The sequence below is a fragment of the Schistocerca cancellata genome, chromosome 3, assembly GCF_023864275.1.
Source record: "Schistocerca cancellata isolate TAMUIC-IGC-003103 chromosome 3, iqSchCanc2.1, whole genome shotgun sequence".
Taxonomy (NCBI): domain Eukaryota; kingdom Metazoa; phylum Arthropoda; class Insecta; order Orthoptera; family Acrididae; genus Schistocerca; species Schistocerca cancellata.
This window is the reverse complement of record NC_064628.1, coordinates 469,588,768-469,595,897: the sequence shown is the minus strand read 5'-3', so window position 1 is coordinate 469,595,897 and position 7,130 is coordinate 469,588,768.

The window sequence follows — 7,130 nt, the reverse complement described above, 5'->3', positions numbered from 1 at the left end:
CCGACTAACAACTTGGACAAGCCTAAAAGAGACCCCAGTGCTGAGAAACGTAAAGGAATTACAGTGAAATCACGGGACTGCTATTTTATACAGACAATTTATAGCAAAATATGCAGACGAAGTAAGACCACAGACACATTTACTAAAGAACAGTGTATAGTTTCACTGGCCTCCAGATTGTGAAGCAGAATTCGAACAATTAAAGGATTTATTGACCACTAGTCCAGTGTCTTGTGACTCTAGCATTAATCATCTAGGCTGTGCATTATCTAAAAGGTAGATAGGATGGAACACCCAGTAGCCTATACTTCTAGACAACTTAACAAGGCAAAGAAGAACTTTTGATCTATCGAAAAGGAAGTACTCACGCCAACTTCCGGCATCACATACTTCCTTTTATATCTGTAAGGCTCGATTTATAAGGGATCGTGTAGCAATGAAATCGCTTCTGCGACTAGAGAATCCAACAAGTCATTTGGCCTTATCGGCCTTACTTCTCAACAAATTTGATTTCGGTGTTGTTTCAGGGAAATATTTGGACATGCAGTGTAATTAACACGCAAAATACGCTCCATGAAATGGTTTGGGGTTAAATTAACACGCAAAATACGCTCCATGAAATGTTTTGGGGTTATCACGGAAGAATGGTGCTGACATCAGACCACCGACCCAGTTTGTCCGCATTTCACGAGGCATGCACAGTTAAACTCTGATGAAGGGATTCTGTAAAAGCAAATATGGTGTGGGCACAATATCGTTGTGCCCGTAAGTTTGCAGAATGTGGTAGTGAGATCGGGTCACGGTTCAATTTTGGCAGGGGGCGATGTGCTACAGAGTGCCACATTGGTGGCCAATGGAAAAGCAAGACGTACAACATTATGTAAAGAACTGCATTTCTTGCACTCAAAGAGCCAAGATGATTCACCGCCGAGTCCCATTACAAAGACAACATGAGGCAAATATATCCTCGAAATGATCAGGATGGGCATTCTTGGAACCTTTGCTCAAGGATCAGTAGGGACTCATTCATTCTCACCTTTCTTGGCCATAACTGCCACATTCAAATCAACAGGCAGAAACAATGGCACAGCGTATGGTCAACCAATAGTTGTTGCAGTTCAGAACACCAGAGTCTGTAACAACTGACGAAAGAACTACATTTATATTCGAGTTGTTGAGGCAGTTGTGTCAACTATAACGCAGAAAGAAATTACAAACTAGCGCACTACGATTGCAAACATATGTTACATTGGGCGATAGGGAAAATATTAAGTTATTACATAAATACACCCATGGAAATGGAAAAAAGAACACATTGACACCGGTGTGTCAGACCCACCATACTTGCTCCGAACACTGCGAGAGGGCTGTACAAGCAATGATCACACGCACGGCACAGCGGACACACCAGGAACCGCGGTGTTGGCCGTCGAATGGCGCTAGCTGCGCAGCATTTGTGCACCGCCGCCGTCAATGTCAGCCAGTTTGCCGTGGCATACGGAGCTCCATCGCAGTATTTAACACTGGTAGCATGCCGCGACAGCGTGGACGTGAACCGTAGGTGCAGTTGTCGGACTTTGAGCGAGGGCGTATAGTGGGCATGCGGGAGGCCGGGTGGACGTACCGCCGAATTGCTCAACACGTGGGGCGTGAGGTCTCCACAGTACATCGATGTTGTCACCAGTGGTCGGCGGAAGGTGCACGTGCCCGTCGACCTGGGACCGGACCGCAGCGACGCACGGATGCACGCCAAGACCGTAGGATCCTACGCAGTGCCGTAGGGGACCGCACCGCCACTTCCCAGCAAATTAGGGACACTGTTGCTCCTGGGGTATCGGCGAGGACCATTCGCAACCGTCTCCATGAAGCTGGGCTACGGTCCCGCACACCGTTAGGCCGTCTTCCGCTCACGCCCCAACATCGTGCAGCCCGCCTCCAGTGGTGTCGCGACAGGCGTGAATGGAGGGACGAATGGAGACGTGTCGTCTTCAGCGATGAGAGTCGCTTCTGCCTTGGTGCCAATGATGGTCGTATGCGTGTTTGGCGCCGTGCAGGTGAGCGCCACAATCAGGACTGCATACGACCGAGGCACACAGGGCCAACACCCGGCATCATGGTGTGGGGAGCGATCTCCTACACTGGCCGTAAACCACTGGTGATCGTCGAGGGGACACTGAATAGTGCACGGTACATCCAAACCGTCATCGAACCCATCGTTCTACCATTCCTAGACCGGCAAGGGAACTTGCTGTTCCAACAGGACAATGCACGTCCGCATGTACCCCGTGCCACCTAACGTGCTCAAGAAGGTGTAAGTCAACTACCCTGGCCAGCAAGATCTCCGGATCTGTCCCCCATTGAGCATGTTTGGGACTGGATGAAGCGTCGTCTCACGCGGTCTGCACGTCCAGCACGAACGCAGGTCCAACTGAGGCGCCAGGTGGAAATGGCATGGCAAGCCGTTCCACAGGACTACATCCAGCATCTCTACGATCGTCTCCATGGGAGAATAGCAGCCTGCATTGCTGCGAAAGGTGGATATACACTGTACTAGTGCCGACATTGTGCATGCTCTGTTGCCTGTGTCTATGTGCCTGTGGTTCTGTCAGTGTGATCATGTGATGTATCTGACCCCAGGAATGTGTGAATAAAGTTTCCCCTTCCTGGGACAATGAATTCACGGTGTTCTTATTTCAATTTCCAGAAGTGTAGTAACCATATCAACTGGAACACTCTACTACCGTGCGTAGTAGCAGCGTATAACACGAATGCCAACAAAAATACATCACCAGTCCAGGTTGTTTTTGGCCAAAAAAGGGTGTACATATAGTAAAACAAAAAAGGGAAAAAGGACACTTAAAAGGAAAATTTACGCAGGAACTGTTTATTCCAAATGTAACCGAAAGCGCGACGTTGCCTCTTCGTTGCAGCTAAGTAATGACCTGCTTAGCGTCCTGTCAGGAGGAATTCCCATGGTGTCCAGTGCCGACATAAGCCATCCCAGATCAGCTTATTCTCAGTTGCTCCTCACTGATAACAGAAGCAGCTGCTGGCGTTTGTGGTGGACATGGGTATTACAAACAACTGCTGGGACTTCATAGCACTTTGAACGAAAATCGAACTGCATACCTGCCACTTACATGCCTGAGAAATACGACGCTCGTATCTGGTGGAAGGCGGGCTTGTTGTAATATCTGCACTTTCGTATCGGACGCAGAGTGGACTAGATGAACAGTATGGACTTGTTTGGTGAGCATCTCAATGGGTAGACTGTATTTGTATGTGAAGCTGTTTGCAGTTATCTTCTGTGCCAAGGGGGTCCTTGTGACTTCTAGGCTGCTTTAACACCAGTATCGTTAAGAGGGTTTCAACCATAGTTAAACTGATAAACATACCCTTACTTCAGCTTATTTCTCTCTGTTGCCATTGTGCTCCCTTGATAAATCAATATACATACTACAAAAGTGTAAAAAATGCTTGTCGCCAAAACTAAGAAATGGGTGCCGGTACGATGGAACTAGTTAAAGGATGTGGTAGCCCCGTATACTCCATTATGAAGAAGGCTCCCGTTTTTACCTTAAAGATGTACTTTTGAAGATGTAAGGGCTGGAAGGTTTCGCCCTCTAGAAATTTCTACAACATTCCAGAACATTCGATAGTGCTGGAAAGCAATCCAGGATATTCTACAATATTCCAGAATGTTCCGGAATGTTCCACAATGTTCTCTGCCTCGCGATGACTGGGTGTTGTGTGGTGTTCTTGGGTTAGTTAGGTTTAAGTTGTTCTAAGTTCTAGGGGACAGATGACCATAGATGTTAAGTCCCATAGTGCTCAGAGCCATTTGAACCATTTTTTTTGGTTCCACAATGAACCGGGATATTCTGGAATGTTCGTGAATATTCTGCTAAATTCTGGAAGATTCCAGAACATTCCAAATCATTGTGGAACATTCTAGAACACTTTCGAATGTTGTCGAATGTTCTGGAACATTGTGGATCATTCGAAACCTTTTTGGTATATTTTGAAGGATATAATCGCCATTTGACTGTACGACATATTTTATTCCACCATCTAGATTTCGACCTTATGCTATTTTCAGGTGTAAGAATTACAAAAATTCATCAGACTGGAGTGAATACAAGTCATCGTCAAAATATGTATCTTCGGTTATATAAACCAATTTTGTCAGAATTTTGTCCCGTTCGGACGCACACACATGCCGATGCTCCACCCTGCGATGTCAGCGAGGTATAGTAACATTTTATTACACGATTCCACTTCGTATGAGGGCCCCACATCAGCTGAACGTTGCGTATCACTGTCCTGCCCGGTCACACGAAAGGGGACGCTGCTGGGGCTTCGTGCTCGCCCGCCACCTCTCTGTCGTTTAAATCACTCACTGTGGTCCATTCTCTATACGTCCTCTTAGCGTGACGTCTTGCAGCCCATTGATTCTGACCGTTCCAATTGCTACTAACAGCACTGTAGTAACACATCGACCAGTATCATTTGTATATACTTCCAGTCCGTAAAACTTGTTTTTCTTTTCTGTATTATTCGCAGTCTTTAGAAAATTGTTTACTTCGAAATCACATCTGATGTTGGACCTCCTGAGGCACATCTCAATTTTTTGATATGCTTTGCCATGAATTGTCATAGGAGTAAATCTGATATGCACCATTTTTTCTAACATTTGCTTCCTCCATCGAAATTTACCTCTGTTTCATCCTTAATTTTGTTATAAGGGCGCATAACGTTATTTTCGATATACCCATTAACTACCGCTATCTGTTTTAAGCTACACTACTGGCCATTAAAGCTGCTACACCAAGAAGAAATGCAGATAATAAACGGGTATTCATTAGACAAATATATTATACTACAACTGGCATGTGATTACATTTTCACGCAGTTTGGGTGCATAGATCCTGAGAAATCAATACCCAGAACAACTACCTCTGGCCGTAATAACGGCCTTGGTACGCCTGAGCATTGAGTCAAACAGAACTTGGATGGCGTGTACAGGTACACCTGCCTATGCAGCTTCAACACGATGCCACAGTTCATCAAGAGTAGAGACTGGCCTATTGTGACGAGCCAGTTGCTCGATCACCATTGACCAGACGGTTTCAGTTGGTGAGAGATGTGGAGAATGTGCTGGCCAGAGCAGCAGTCGAACATTTTCTGTATCGAGGAAGGCCCGTACAGGACCTGCAACATGCGGTCGTGCATTATCCTGCTGAAATGTAGGGTTTCTCAGGGATCGAATGAAGGGTAGAGCCACGGCTCGTAACACATCTGAAATGTAACGTCCACTGTTCAAAGTGCCGTCAGTGCGAACAAGAGGTGACCGAGATGTGTAACCAATGGCACCCCACACCAACACGCCAGGTGATACGCCAGTATGTGATGACTAATACACGCTTCCAGTGTGCGTTCACCGCGATGTCACCATACACGGATGAGACCATCATGATGCTGTAAACAAAACCTGGATTCATCCGAAAAAATGACGTTTTGCCGTTCGTGCACACAAGTTCGTCGTTGAGTACTTCACCGCAGGCGCTCCAGTCTGTGATGCAGCGTCCAGGCTAATCGCAGCCATGGTCTCAGTGCTGAGAGTCCATGCTGCTGCAAACGTCGTCGAACTGATCGTGCAGATGGTTGTTGTCTTGCAGACGTCCCCATCTGTTGACTCAGGGATCGATATCGATACGTTGCTGCACGATCCGTTACAGCCATGCGGATAAGATGCCTGTCATCTCGACTGCTAGTGACACGAGGCCGTTGGGATCCAGCACGGCGTTCCGTATTACCCTCCTGAACCCACCGATTCCATATCGTGCTAACACTCATTGGATCTCGACCAGCGCAAGAAGTAATGTCGCGATACGATAAGCCGCAATCACGATAGGCTACAATCCGACCTTTATGAAAGTCGGAAACGTGATGGTACGCATTTCTCCTCCTTACACGAGGCATTACAACAACGTTTCACCAGGCAACGCCGATCAACTGCTGTTTGTGTATGAGAAATCGGTTGGAAACTTTCCTCATGTCAGCACGTTGTAGGTGTCGCCACCGGCGCCAACCTTGTGTGAATGCTCTGTAAAGCTAATCATTTGCATATCACAGCATCTTCTTCCTGTCGGTTAAATTTCGCGTCTGTAGCACGACATCTTAGTGGTGTAGCAGTTTTAATGGCCAGTAGTGTATTTAATTCGTTGCATATTGCCACTACTGAGACTAAAAGTAAAGGAAGTGCTCAATAAATCGTAGAAGTAACGAAGGCGTTCTTGTATTTTGATGGTCGGCAAGAAGGTACGTTGTCGGTCGCACCGCTACGTGTGAAATTCCTGTATTTTGCGAATTTATGCCTGTTCCAGAATTTTGTAATAGTAAGATCCCAATAATCAACAGAACTTTCCTCTTCTACTTCTGTTGTAAAATCTATTTCCAAATGCATGTCGTTTATCATTTGTCAAAAAGACAGTGGAAATTACAAGAGTTCCGTTTTTTCCTTTACTATTATTTTAATTCCTCACGAATGGGTTCGATAGAGGCCATTAAAAGTTATCTTCGGCCAAAAGTTATATCAGAACAAGGATTTCGTCCACATACCGCTTGTAATAGTTGACTTTTCTTTAATGTGTGTAAAATTTCTCGCAGAAGATACATTTTAAATCATTTATTAAAAATCTGCCATCGTTCAAACAACACGATTCCCCGTAACTAAGCCATCTCACTGTTATTAATGCCAAGAAAACTATAAGACAGTGTAAATTCCATTGGCTATAATTTTTTCCTTTATCGTTATTTTAATTCCGCACGAAGGAGCAGGATGGAGGCCACTAAAATTGATTTTCGGCCAGCAGATTACAAATTGGAAAGATGCTTGGAAATACATCAAAACATATGCCAAACAGTGATGATTTTTTAAAAACGACTTGATGGACAACATTTGTGATTTTTATATAGTAGCAGACGGCTAAAATGAGGAGAAAACCAGCACTGATTGACATTATTGACGCTTTTGATACTACACAGATGATTTATATTGCACTTAAAATAAAATTTCTGATCATGAAGTGAATTATTTTGTGTAATTTTGATGTTGGAGACGCATGAAA